We start from the raw sequence: 14,853 nt of genomic DNA on the forward strand, positions 1-14,853 counted from the left end.
GGCGTGCCGCAAGTCGGATCGCGCGCTCGGCCTCCGTGGATGGCCTCTGGGTGAGGTTGAGCCGGGGCGTCTCGGTTTCGCTGCCGTACGGTTCGCGCTAGGCCTGCGCGGGCGGCGCGGGGCGCGCGCTCGCGCGGCGGCCGTAGCGCTGGAGTGCGACCCGCAAGTGGGGAGGAACCGTCCACCCAACGCCGGCGGTAGCCGGGGCCGGTGGGGGCCCTACCAAGGCGGGTCATGGGCGCATGTCGGTCAGGTTATAAGAGTGTTTTTTTCGCTCCGGGCTAGAGCCGGGTGAGGTCGTCTCGAACCACGTGCCTGAAGGCCGCCTCGCGCCGGATTCGGCCCCGCTCATTCGTCGGAGTGACCGCCCGACGCGGGCATCGCTAGATTAGCCGTGGCCCCGATCCTTCCCCATCGACAGCCTTTCGCCCCCTGTGCTCCGGCCTGTTAATAGAGGCGGCCGGTACCCCTTCCTTGGATGAGAGAGAATCCTTAACGGACCATTCGCAGATTTTCGCCCGGCCTCTGTTTACCGAGGCGGCCGGTACCTCCGTCTGCCTTGGATGGACAGCATCCGCAGATTTTCGTCCGGCCTTAGCTTAAGGAGACGGCCGTTGCCTCCACACCTTGGAGATGATATTCGCTCCGGGCTAGAGCCGGGTGAGGTCGTCTCGAACCACGTGCCTGAAGGCCGCCTACGCCGGATTCGGCCCCGCTCATTCGTCGGAGTGACCGCCCGACGCGGGCATCGCTAGATTAGCCGTGGCCCCGATCCTTCCCCATCGACAGCCTTTCGCCCCCTTCGCTCCGGCCTCTGAGGCGGCCGGTACCCCTTTCTTGGATGAGACAGAACCCTTGACGGGCCGTTCGCAGATTTTTGCCCGGGCTTTATTTACCGAGGCGGCCGGGTACCTCCGTCTGCCTTGGATGGACCGCATCCGCAGATTTTCGTCGGCCTTAGCTTAAGGAGACGGCCGTTGCCTCCACACCTTGGAGATGATATTCGCTCCGGGCTAGAGCCGGGTGAGGTCGTCTCGAACCACGTGCCTGAAGGCCGCCTACGCCGGATTCGGCCCCGCTCATTCGTCGGAGTGACCCCGCCCCGACGCGGGCATCGCTAGATTAGCCGTGGCCCCGATCCTTCCCCATCGACAGCCTTTCGCCCCTTCGCTCCGGCCTCTGAGGCGGCCGGTACCCCTTTCTTGGATGAGACAGAACCCTTGACGGGCCGTTCGCAGATTTTTGCCCGGGCTTTATTTACCGAGGCGGCCGGTACCTCCGTCTGCCTTGGATGGACCGCATCCGCAGATTTTCGTCCGGCCTTAGCTTAAGGAGACGGCCGTTGCCTCCGATCCTCCGGGCTAGAGCCGGGTGAGGTCGTCTCGAACCACGTGCCTGAAGGCCGCCTACGCCGGATTCGGCCCCGCTCATTCGTCGGAGTGACGCCCGACGCGGGCATCGCTAGATTAGCCGTGGCCCCGATCCTTCCCCATCGACAGCCTTTCGCCCCCTGTACTCCGGCCTGTTAATAGAGGCGGCCGGTACCCCACCTTGGATGAGCCAGAATCCTTGACGGACCATTCGCAGATTTTTGCCCGGGCTTTGTTTACCGAGGCGGCCGGTACCTCCGTCTGCCTTGGATGGACCGCATCCGCAGATTTTCGTCCGGCCTTAGCTTAAGGAGACGGCCGTTGCCTCCGATCCTCCGGGCTAGAGCCGGGTGAGGTCGTCTCGAACCACGTGCCTGAAGGCCGCCTCGCGCCGGATTCGGCCCCGCTCATTCGTCGGAGTGACCGCCCGACGCGGGCATCGCTAGATTAGCCGTGGCCCCGATCCTTCCCCATCGACAGCCTTTCGCCCCCTGTACTCCGGCCCTGTTAGTAAGGCGGCCGGTACCCCCTTTCTTGGATGAGCCAGAATCCTTGACGGACCGTTCGCAGATTTTTGCCCGGCCTGTGTTTAAGGAGGCGGCCGGTACCTCCTTCCTTGGATGACCCACTACCCTTGACGGGCCCATTCGCAGATTTTTGCCCGGCCTGTTAATAGAGGCGGCCGGTACCCCCTTTCTTGGATGACCTACTACCCTTGACGGGCCATTCGCAGATTTTGGCCCGGCCTGTGTTTAAGGAGGCGGCCGGTACCTCCTTCCTTGGATGACCCACTACCCTTGACGGGCCCATTCGCAGATTTTTGCCCGGCCTGTTAATAGAGGCGGCCGGTACCCCCTTTCTTGGATGACCTACTACCCTTGACGGGCCATTCGCAGATTTTTGCCCGGCCTGTGTTTAAGGAGGCGGCCGGGTACCTCCTTCCTTGGATGACCCACTACCCTTGACGGGCCCATTCGCAGATTTTTGCCCGGCCTGTTAATAGAGGCGGCCGGTACCCCCTTTCTTGGATGACCTACTACCCTTGACGGGCCATTCGCAGATTTTTGCCCGGCCTGTGTTTAAGGAGGCGGCCGGTACCTCCTTCCTTGGATGACCTTCTACCCTTGACGGGCCATTCGTGGATTTTTGCCCGGCCTGTGTTTAGGGAGGCGACCGGTCCTCCGTAACTTGATCGGATTTCCCTTGGCCTGAGTTTATGGAGGCGGCCGGTCCTCCGTAGCTTGATTGGATTTCCCTTCCGGCCTGTGTTTATGGAGGCGGCCGGTCCTCCGTAGCTTGATTGGATTTCCCTTCCGGCCTGAGTTTATGGAGGCGGCCGGTCCTCCGTAGCTTGATCGGATTTCCCTTCCAGCCTGTGTTTAAGGAGGCGGCTGGTCCTCACCCGGTCGGTTGCCAAGCGACCGGGACCCGCAAGTGGGCAGGAACCGTCCACCCAACGCCGGCGAGCCGGGGCCGGTGGGGGCCCTACCAAGGCGGGTCTAACTTCAGGCGGTGCAAACGGGGGAGGGGGGTAAGGACGGCTGCCGGGAGCAGACAGCCGTCCCCGGGAGGGGGTAGTAGCTTCGCGGCGGCCGCCGGGAGCAGACGGCCGTCCGCGGATTCTGCCAATGCCTGTAGGACTTTGAATATTTCACAGCCGTGCTGTGGCACTTAGAAAATTTTTCAGAGATGTGGCACTTAGAAAGTTTTTCAGAGATGTGGCACTTAGAAATTTTTTCAGAGATGTGGCACTTAGAAATTTTTTGAGAGATGTGGCACTTAGAAATTTTTTGAGAGATGTGGCACTTTGAAAATTTTTGAGAAATGTGGCACTTAGAAAATTTTCTCTCTCTCTCTCTGGAAGTGCCGTGCCTTCTTCAGTTCTGCTATCCGAGCAGGGGACGCTTGCTGGCGGCCGTTACCAGCGCTCGGACCAGGCCCAATTGATTTGCATGGAAAACAATTGCGTCCCCCATGCTCGTTCTGACTATATTTTGCGAAAGGGGGGTAAAGTGATGAGTACACTAAGTGGGGGGACCAACCCATGTACTCTAGAAAAAGTACATGGGTTGACAAAAGACCAGTTGGTAATGCACCCCTGGTACCCCAACCCCTGGTACCTTTAGGCACTTAGAAAAAATTTCGCCCAAATTTGGAGGTCGCTCCAGGGGAAGAGGCCGAATTTTCGCCTATTACGGCCGACCGCGGGAACCAGCCGAGGCGGACGCTTTTCGGCGCAAGAGCCGTTGGCACTTAGAAAATATTCGCTAAACTTCAAAGGACCTCCAGGGGAAGAGGCCGAATTGTCACTTTTTCTGGCCGACATCGGGAACCAGCCGAGTCGGACTCTTTACGGCGGAGCAGCCGTTGGCACTTAGAAAATATTCGCCAAACTCGGCCGGACTTCCAGGGGAAGAGGCCGAATTGTCACTTGTTCTGCCCGACATCGGGAACCAGCCGAGTCGGACACTTTAAGGCGGAGCAGCCGTTGGCACTTAGAAAATATTCGCCAAACTTGAACGGACCTCCAGGGGAAGAGGCCGAATTTTCACCTGTTCTGGCCGACATCGGGAACCAGCCGAGTCGGACGCTTTAAGGCGGAGCAGCCGTTGGCACTTAGAAAATATTCGTTAAACTTGAAAGGACCTCCAGGGGAAGAGGCCGAATTGTCACTTGTTCTGGCCGACATCGGGAACCAGCCGAGTCGGACGCTTTACGGCGGAGCAGCCGTTGGCACTTAGAAAATATTCGCCAAAATGTTCCGGACCTCCAGGGGAAGAGGCCAAATTTTCACTTGTTCTGGCCGACTGGGTGAACCGGCCGAGGCGGACACTTTACGGCGGAGCAGCCGTTGGCACTTAGAAAATATTCGTTAAACTTCAACTGACCTCCAGGGGAAGAGGCCGAATTTTCACTTGTTCTGGCCGACATCGGGAACCAGCCAAGTCGGACCCTTTACGGCTGAGCAGCCGTTGGCACTTAGGAAATATTTGCCTTAACTCGGCCGGACTTCCAGGGGAAGAGGCCGGATTTTCACTTGTTCTGGCCGACATCGGGAACCAGCCGAGTCGGACACTTAAAGGCTGAGCAGCCGTTGGCACTTAGGAAATATTTGCCTTAACTCGGCCGGACTTCCAGGGGAAGAGGCCGAATTTTCACTTGTTCTGGCCGACATCGGGAACCAGCCGAGTCGGACGCTTTACGGCGGAGCAGCCGTTGGCACTTAGAAAATATTCGTTAATCTTGAACGGACCTCCAGGGGAAGAGGCCGAATTTTCACTTGTTCTGGCCGACATCGGGAACCAGCCGAGTCGGACTCTTTACGGCGGAACAGCCGTTGGCACTTAGGAAATATTCGCCGAACTCGGCCGGACTTCCAGGGGAAGAGGCCGATTTTTCACTTGTTCTGGCCGACATCGGGAACCAGCCGAGTCGGACTCTTTACGGCGGAGCAGCCGTTGGCACTTAGGAAATATTTGCCAAAATGTTCCGGACCTCCAGGGGAAGAGGCCGAATATTCACTTGTTCTGGCCGACATCGGGAACCAGCCGAGTCGGACACTTTACGGCGGAGCAGCCGTTGGCACTTAGGAAATATTCGTTAAACTTCAACTGACCTCCAGGGGAAGAGGCCGAATTTTCACTTGTTCTGGCCGACATCGGGAACCAGCCGAGTCGGTCTCTTTACGGCGGAGCAGCCGTTGGCACTTAGGAAATATTCGCCGAACTTGGCCGGACTTCCAGGGGAAGAGGCCGGATTTTCACTTGTTCTGGCCGACATCGGGAACCAGCCGAGTCGGACACTTTACGGCGGAGCAGCCGTTGGCACTTAGGAAATATTCGCCAAAATGTTCCGGACCTCCAGGGGAAGAGGCCGAATTTTCGCTCGTTCGGGCCGACATCGGGAACCAGCCGAGTCGGACACTTTAAGGCTGAGCAGCCGTTGGCACTTAGGAAATATTCGCCTTAACTCGGCCGGACTTCCAGGGGAAGAGGCCGGATTTTCACTTGTTCTGGCCGACATCGGGAACCAGCCGAGTCGGACTCTTTACGGCGGAACAGCCGTTGGCACTTAGGAAATATTCGCCGAACTCGGCCGGACTTCCAGGGGAAGAGGCCGATTTTTCACTTGTTCTGGCCGACATCGGGAACCAGCCGAGTCGGACCCTTTACGGCGGAACAGCCGTTGGCACTTAGGAAATATTCGCCTTAACTCGGCCGGACTTCCAGGGGAAGAGGCCGGATTTTCACTTGTTCTGGCCGACATCGGGAACCAGCCGAGTCGGACTCTTTACGGCGGAACAGCCGTTGGCACTTAGGAAATATTCGCCGAACTCGGCCGGACTTCCAGGGGAAGAGGCCGATTTTTCACTTGTTCTGGCCGACATCGGGAACCAGCCGAGTCGGACCCTTTACGGCGGAACAGCCGTTGGCACTTAGGAAATATTCGCCTTAACTCGGCCGGACTTCCAGGGGAAGAGGCCGGATTTTCACTTGTTCTGGCCGACATCGGGAACCAGCCGAGTCGGACTCTTTACGGCGGAACAGCCGTTGGCACTTAGGAAATATTCGCCGAACTCGGCCGGACTTCCAGGGGAAGAGGCCGATTTTTCACTTGTTCTGGCCGACATCGGGAACCAGCCGAGTCGGACCCTTTACGGCGGAACAGCCGTTGGCACTTAGGAAATATTTGCCTTAACTCGGCCGGACTTCCAGGGGAAGAGGCCGGATTTTCACTTGTTCTGGCCGACATCGGGAACCAGCCGAGTCGGACTCTTTACGGCGGAACAGCCGTTGGCACTTAGGAAATATTCGCCGAACTCGGCCGGACTTCCAGGGGAAGAGGCCGATTTTTCACTTGTTCTGGCCGACATCGGGAACCAGCCGAGTCGGACTCTTTACGGCGGAACAGCCGTTGGCACTTAGGAAATATTTGCCTTAACTCGGCCGGACTTCCAGGGGAAGAGGCCGGATTTTCACTTGTTCTGGCCGACATCGGGAACCAGCCGAGTCGGACTCTTTACGGCGGAACAGCCGTTGGCACTTAGGAAATATTCGCCGAACTCGGCCGGACTTCCAGGGGAAGAGGCCGATTTTTCACTTGTTCTGGCCGACATCGGGAACCAGCCGAGTCGGACCCTTTACGGCGGAACAGCCGTTGGCACTTAGGAAATATTTGCCTTAACTCGGCCGGACTTCCAGGGGAAGAGGCCGGATTTTCACTTGTTCTGGCCGACATCGGGAACCAGCCGAGTCGGACTCTTTACGGCGGAACAGCCGTTGGCACTTAGGAAATATTCGCCGAACTCGGCCGGACTTCCAGGGGAAGAGGCCGATTTTTCACTTGTTCTGGCCGACATCGGGAACCAGCCGAGTCGGACTCTTTACGGCGGAACAGCCGTTGGCACTTAGGAAATATTCGTTAATCTTGAACGGACCTCCAGGGGAAGAGGCCGAATTTTCACTTGTTCTGGCCGACATCGGGAACCAGCCGAGTCGGACGCTTTACGGCGGAGCAGCCGTTGGCACTTAGGAAATATTTGCCTTAACTCGGCCGGACTTCCAGGGGAAGAGGCCGAATTTTCACTTGTTCTGGCCGACATCGGGAACCAGCCGAGTCGGACCCTTTAAGGCTGAGCAGCCGTTGGCACTTAGGAAATATTTGCCTTAACTCGGCCGGACTTCCAGGGGAAGAGGCCGATTTTTCACTTGTTCTGGCCGACCGGGGGAACCAGCCGAGTCGGACACTTTACGGCGGAGCAGCCGTTGGCACTTAGGAAATATTCGCCAAAATGTTCCGGACCTCCAGGGGAAGAGGCCGAATTTTCACTTGTTCTGGCCGACCGGGGGAACCAGCCGAGGCGGACACTTTACGGCGGAGCAGCCGTTGGCACTTTGAAAATATTCGCCAAAATGTTCCGGACCTCCAGGGGAAGAGGCCGAATTTTCACTTGTTCTGGCCGACCGGGGGAACCAGCCGAGGCGGACACTTTACGGCGGAGCAGCCGTTGGCACTTTGAAAATATTCGCCAAAATGTTCCGGACCTCCAGGGGAAGAGGCCGAATTTTCGCTCGTTCGGGCCGACCGGGAGAACCAGCCGAGGCGGACACTTTACGGCGGTTGAGCCGTTGGCACTTAGAAATTATTCAGACTTCCATAAACACACATCGGCCTTTTGCCGTCACTGCCCGGGATGGGCACCGTGGTAGCTAGGACAGTTCGTGTGACAGCTTCCGCTGGCACTTAGACAATTTTTAAAATGAAAATAAACAGTTCTGCACATACGTGCCGACTATATTTTGCGAAAGGGGGGTAAAGTGATGAGTACACTAAGTGGGGGGACCAAGTACATAAAGCCTACCCCTGGTACCTCAGAGAGGCCGAATTGACACATTTTGTGTCCGACCGCGGGAACCAGACGAGGCGGACGCTTTTCGGCGCAAGAGCCGTTGGCACTTAGAAAATATTCGTTAATCTTGAACGGACCTCCAGGGGAAGAGGCCGAATTTTCACTTGTTCTGGCCGACATCGGGAACCAGCCGAGTCGGACGCTTTACGGCGGAGCAGCCGTTGGCACTTTGAAAATATTCGTTAAACTTCAACTGACCTCCAGGGGAAGAGGCCGAATTTTCACTTGTTCTGGCCGACATCGGGAACCAGCCGAGTCGGACGCTTTACGGCGGAGCAGCCGTTGGCACTTAGAAAATATTCGTTAAACTTCAACTGACCTCCAGGGGAAGAGGCCGAATTTTCACTTGTTCTGGCCGACATCGGGAACCAGCCGAGTCGGACGCTTTACGGCGGAGCAGCCGTTGGCACTTAGAAAATATTCGTTAATCTTGAACGGACCTCCAGGGGAAGAGGCCGAATATTCACTTGTTCTGGCCGACATCGGGAACCAGCCGAGTCGGACGCTTTACGGCGGAGCAGCCGTTGGCACTTAGAAAATATTCGTTAATCTTGAACGGACCTCCAGGGGAAGAGGCCGAATATTCACTTGTTCTGGCCGACATCGGGAACCAGCCGAGTCGGACTCTTTACGGCGGAACAGCCGTTGGCACTTAGGAAATATTCGCCGAACTTGGCCGGACTTCCAGGGGAAGAGGCCGGATTTTCACTTGTTCTGGCCGACATCGGGAACCAGCCGAGTCGGACACTTTACGGCGGAGCAGCCGTTGGCACTTAGGAAATATTTGCCAAAATGTTCCGGACCTCCAGGGGAAGAGGCCGAATATTCACTTGTTCTGGCCGACATCGGGAACCAGCCGAGTCGGACACTTTAAGGCTGAGCAGCCGTTGGCACTTAGGAAATATTCGCCTTAACTCGGCCGGACTTCCAGGGGAAGAGGCCGGATTTTCACTTGTTCTGGCCGACATCGGGAACCAGCCGAGTCGGACACTTTAAGGCTGAGCAGCCGTTGGCACTTAGGAAATATTTGCCTTAACTCGGCCGGACTTCCAGGGGAAGAGGCCGGATTTTCACTTGTTCTGGACGACCGGGGGAACCGGCCGAGTCGGACACTTTACGGCGGAGCAGCCGTTGGCACTTAGGAAATATTTGCCAAAATGTTCCGGACCTCCAGGGGAAGAGGCCGGATTTTCACTTGTTCTGGCCGACATCGGGAACCAGCCGAGGCGGACACTTTACGGCGGAACAGCCGTTGGCACTTAGGAAATATTCGCCAAAATGTTCCGGACCTCCAGGGGAAGAGGCCGATTTTTCACTTGTTCTGGCCGACATCGGGAACCAGCCGAGTCGGACCCTTTACGGCGGAACAGCCGTTGGCACTTAGGAAATATTTGCCTTAACTCGGCCGGACTTCCAGGGGAAGAGGCCGGATTTTCACTTGTTCTGGCCGACATCGGGAACCGGCCGAGTCGGACACTTTAAGGCTGAGCAGCCGTTGGCACTTAGGAAATATTCGCCTTAACTCGGCCGGACTTCCAGGGGAAGAGGCCGGATTTTCACTTGTTCTGGCCGACATCGGGAACCAGCCGAGTCGGACACTTTAAGGCTGAGCAGCCGTTGGCACTTAGGAAATATTCGCCTTAACTCGGCCGGACTTCCAGGGGAAGAGGCCGGATTTTCACTTGTTCTGGCCGACATCGGGAACCAGCCGAGTCGGACTCTTTACGGCGGAACAGCCGTTGGCACTTAGGAAATATTTGCCTTAACTCGGCCGGACTTCCAGGGGAAGAGGCCGGATTTTCACTTGTTCTGGCCGACATCGGGAACCAGCCGAGTCGGACTCTTTACGGCGGAACAGCCGTTGGCACTTAGGAAATATTCGCCGAACTTGGCCGGACTTCCAGGGGAAGAGGCCGATTTTTCACTTGTTCTGGCCGACATCGGGAACCAGCCGAGTCGGACTCTTTACGGCGGAACAGCCGTTGGCACTTAGGAAATATTTGCCTTAACTCGGCCGGACTTCCAGGGGAAGAGGCCGAATTTTCACTTGTTCTGGCCGACATCGGGAACCAGCCGAGTCGGACTCTTTACGGCGGAACAGCCGTTGGCACTTAGGAAATATTCGCCGAACTTGGCCGGACTTCCAGGGGAAGAGGCCGATTTTTCACTTGTTCTGGCCGACATCGGGAACCAGCCGAGTCGGACCCTTTACGGCGGAACAGCCGTTGGCACTTGGGAAATATTTGCCTTAACTCGGCCGGACTTCCAGGGGAAGAGGCCGAATTTTCACTTGTTCTGGCCGACATCGGGAACCAGCCGAGTCGGACTCTTTACGGCGGAACAGCCGTTGGCACTTAGAAAATATTCGTTAAACTTCAACTGACCTCCAGGGGAAGAGGCCGAATTTTCACTTGTTCTGGCCGACATCGGGAACCAGCCGAGTCGGACTCTTTACGGCGGAACAGCCGTTGGCACTTAGAAAATATTCGTTAAACTTCAACTGACCTCCAGGGGAAGAGGCCGAATTTTCACTTGTTCTGGCCGACATCGGGAACCAGCCGAGTCGGACGCTTTTCGGCGGAGCAGCCGTTGGCACTTAGAAAATATTCGTTAATCTTGAACGGACCTCCAGGGGAAGAGGCCGAATTTCCACTTATTCTGGCCGACATCGGGAACCAGCCGAGTCGGACGCTTTACGGCGGAGCAGCCGTTGGCACTTAGGAAATATTTGCCTTAACTCGGCCGGACTTCCAGGGGAAGAGGCCGATTTTTCACTTGTTCTGGCCGACATCGGGAACCAGCCGAGTCGGACCCTTTACGGCGGAACAGCCGTTGGCACTTAGGAAATATTTGCCTTAACTCGGCCGGACTTCCAGGGGAAGAGGCCGATTTTTCACTTGTTCTGGCCGACATCGGGAACCAGCCGAGTCGGACTCTTTACGGCGGAACAGCCGTTGGCACTTAGGAAATATTCGCCAAAATGTTCCGGACCTCCAGGGGAAGAGGCCGAATTTTCACTTGTTCTGGCCGACCGGGGGAACCAGCCGAGGCGGACACTTTACGGCGGAGCACCCGTTGGCACTTAGAAAATATTCGCCAAAATGTTCCGGACCTCCAGGGAAAGAGGCCGAATTTTCGCTCGTTCGGGCCGACCGGGAGAACCGGCCGAGGCGGACACTTTACGGCGGTTGAGCCGTTGGCACTTAGAAATTATTCAGACTTCCATCAAACACACATCGGCCTTTTGCCGTCACTGCCCGGGATGGGCACCGTGGTAGCTCGGACAGTTCGTGTGACAGCTTCCGCTGGCACTTAGACAATTTTTAAAATGAAAATAAACAGTTCTGCACATACGTGCCGACTATATTTTGCGAAAGGGGGGTAAAGTGATGAGTACACTAAGTGGGGGGACCAAGTACATAAAGCCCTCCCCTGGTACCTCAGAGAGGCCGAATTGACACATTTTGTGTCCGACCGCGGGAACCAGCCGAGGCGGACGCTTTTCGGCGCAAGAGCCGTTGGCACTTAGAAAATATTCGTTAATCTTGAACGGACCTCCAGGGGAAGAGGCCGAATTTTCACTTGTTCTGGCCGACATCGGGAACCAGCCGAGGCGGACGCTTTTCGGCGCAAGAGCCGTTGGCACTTAGAAAATATTCGTTAATCTTGAACGGACCTCCAGGGGAAGAGGCCGAATTTTCACTTGTTCTGGCCGACATCGGGAACCAGCCGAGTCGGACGCTTTACGGCGGAGCAGCCGTTGGCACTTAGAAAATATTCGTTAATCTTGAACGGACCTCCAGGGGAAGAGGCCGAATTTTCACTTGTTCTGGCCGACATCGGGAACCAGCCGAGTCGGACGCTTTACGGCGGAGCAGCCGTTGGCACTTTGAAAATATTCGTTAAACTTCAACTGACCTCCAGGGGAAGAGGCCGAGTTTCCACTTGTTCTGGCCGACATCGGGAACCAGCCGAGTCGGACACCTTACGGCGGAAGAGCCGATGGCACTTAGAAAATATTCGTTAAACTTGAACGGACCTCCAGGGGAAGAGGCCGAATTTTCGCTTGTTCAGGCCGACCGGAGGAACCGGCCGAGTCGGACACCTTACGGCGGAAGAGCCGATGGCACTTAGAAAATATTCGTTAAACTTGACAGGACCTCCAGGGGAAGAGGCCGAATTTTCGCTCGTTCAGGCCGACCGGAGGAACCGGCCGAGTCGGACACCTTACGGCGGAAGAGCCGATGGCACTTAGAAAATATTCGTTAAACTTGACAGGACCTCCAGGGGAAGAGGCCGAATTTTCGCTCGTTCAGGCCGACCGGAGGAACCGGCCGAGTCGGACACATTACGGCGGAAGAGCCGATGGCACTTAGAAAATATTCGTTAAACTTGACAGGACCTCCAGGGGAAGAGGCCGAATTTTCGCTCGTTCAGGCCGACCGGAGGAACCGGCCGGGTCGGACACCTTACGGCGGAAGAGCCGATGGCACTTAGAAAATATTCGCCAAAATGTTCCGGACCTCCAGGGGAAGAGGCCGAATTTTCACTTGTTCAGGCCGACCGGAGGAACCGGCCGGGTCGGACACGTTACGGCGGAACAGCCGTTGGCACTTAGAAAATATTCGTCAAAGTCGTCCGGACCTCCAGGGGAAGAGGCCGAATTTTCGCTCGTTCGGGCCGACCGGAGGAACCGGCCGGGTCGGACACGTTACGGCGCAACAGCCGTTCGCACTTAGAAAATATTCGCCAAAGTCGTCCGGACCTCCAGGGGAAGAGGCCGAATTTTCGCTCGTTCGGGCCGACCGGAGGAACCGGCCGGGTCGGACACGTTACGGCGCAACAGCCGTTGGCACTTTGAAAATATTCGCCAAAATGTTCCGGACCTCCAGGGGAAGAGGCCGAATTTTCGCTCGTTCGGGCCGACCGGAGGAACCGGCCGGGTCGGACACGTTACGGCGCAACAGCCGTTGGCACTTTGAAAATATTCGCCAAAATGTTCCGGACCTCCAGGGGAAGAGGCCGAATTTTCGCTCGTTCGGGCCGACCGGAGGAACCGGCCGGGTCGGACACGTTACGGCGCAACAGCCGTTGGCACTTTGAAAATATTCGCCAAAATGTTCCGGACCTCCAGGGGAAGAGGCCGAATTTTCGCTCGTTCGGGCCGACCGGAGGAACCGGCCGGGTCGGACACTTTACGGCGCAACAGCCGTTGGCACTTTGAAAATATTCGCCAAAATGTTCCGGACCTCCAGGGGAAGAGGCCGAATTTTCGCTCGTTCGGGCCGACCGGGAGAACCAGCCGAGGCGGACACTTTACGGCGCAACAGCCGTTGGCACTTTGAAAATATTCGCCAAAATGTTCCGGACCTCCAGGGGAAGAGGCCGAATTTTCGCTCGTTCGGGCCGACCGGGAGAACCAGCCGAGGCGGACACTTTACGGCGGTTGAGCCGTTGGCACTTAGAAATTATTCAGACTTCCATCAAACACACATCGGCCTTTTGCCGTCACTGCCCGGGATGGGCACCGTGGTAGCTCGGACAGTTCGTGTGACAGCTTCCGCTGGCACTTAGAAAATTTTTAAAATGAAAATAAACAGTTCTGCACATACGTGCCGACTATATTTTGCGAAAGGGGGGTAAAGTGATGAGTACACTAACTGGGGGGACCAAGTACATAAAGCCTACCCCTGGTACCTCAGAGAGGCCGAATTTTCGAATTCTGAGGCCGAGCTGGGGAACCAGACGAGGCGGACACTTTTCCGAGCGAGAGCCGATGGCACTTAGAAAATTTTCGGCTAAGTCGGCAGGACTTCCAGAGCGAGAGGCCGAATATTCGTCATCTGTGGCCGACCGGGGAACCAGCGAAGGCGGATAGGCGGTCACGGATGTCCCGCCGGCTGGTCCGCGGGCCAATTTGGGTCCCGTAATTTAGCGGTCGCGGTCCGGAATCCACGCCGGCCGGGGAACCAGCGCAGGCGGATAGGCGGTCACGGAGGTCCCGCCGGCTGGTCCGCGGGCCAATTTTGGTCCCGTAAGTGAGCGGCCGCGGCCCGGAATACACGCCGACCGGGGAACCAGCGAAGGCGGATAGGCGGTCACGGAGGTCCCGCCGGCTGGTCCGCGGGCCAATTGGGGTCCCGTAAATTAGCGGTCGCGGCCCGGAATTCGCGCCGGCCGGGGAACCAGCGCAGGCGCATAGGCGGTCACGGAGGTCCCGCCGGCTGGTCCGCGGGCCAATCGGGGTCCCGTAAGTTAGCGGTCGCGGCCCGGAATTCGCGCCGGCCGGGGAACCAGCGCAGGCGGATAGGCGGTCACGGAGGTCCCGCCGGCTGGTCCGCGGGCCAATCGGGGTCCCGTAAGTTAGCGGTCGCGGCCCGGAATTCGCGCCGGCCGGGGAACCAGCGCAGGCGGATAGGCGGTCACGGAGGTCCCGCCGGCTGGTCCGCGGGCCAATCGGGGTCCCGTAAGTTAGCGGTCGCGGCCCGGAATTCGCGCCGGCCCGCAGCCACCACCAGGCGGATAGGCGGTCACGGAGGTCCCGCCGGCCGGTCCGCGGGGGGAACTGCGCCCTCTGGCGGACACGCTATTGTAAATGAATGGGGTTTGGCACTTAGTGCATTTTTCGCCGAAGCCGACGAGCGCTCCGGGCGAGGAGGCCGGATTCTCGCCATCCGTGGCCGGCCGGGGAACCGGCCAAGGCGGATAGGCGGTCACGGGGGTCCCGCCGGCTGGTCCGCGGGCCAATTGGGGTCCCGTAAGTTAGCGGTCGCGGCCCGGAATCCGCGCCGGCCAGCAGCCACCGGGAGGCGGATAGGCTGTCACGGAGGTCCCGCCGGCTGGTCCGCGGGCCATTTAGGGTCCCGTAGGTGAGCGGTCGCGGCCCGGAATCCAGGCCGGCCAGGAGGCACCGCCAGGCGGATAGGCGGTCACGGAGGTCCCGCCAGCTGGTCCGCGGGCCATTTATGGTCCCGTAAGTTAGCGGTCGCGGCCCGGAATCCACGCCGGCCAGGAGGCACCGGCAGGCGGATGGGCGGTCACGGAGGTCCCGCCAGCTGGTCCGCGGGCCGTTTA

This window comes from Syngnathus scovelli, unplaced genomic scaffold (genome assembly GCF_024217435.2).
Source record: "Syngnathus scovelli strain Florida unplaced genomic scaffold, RoL_Ssco_1.2 HiC_scaffold_240, whole genome shotgun sequence".
NCBI lineage: Eukaryota > Metazoa > Chordata > Actinopteri > Syngnathiformes > Syngnathidae > Syngnathus > Syngnathus scovelli.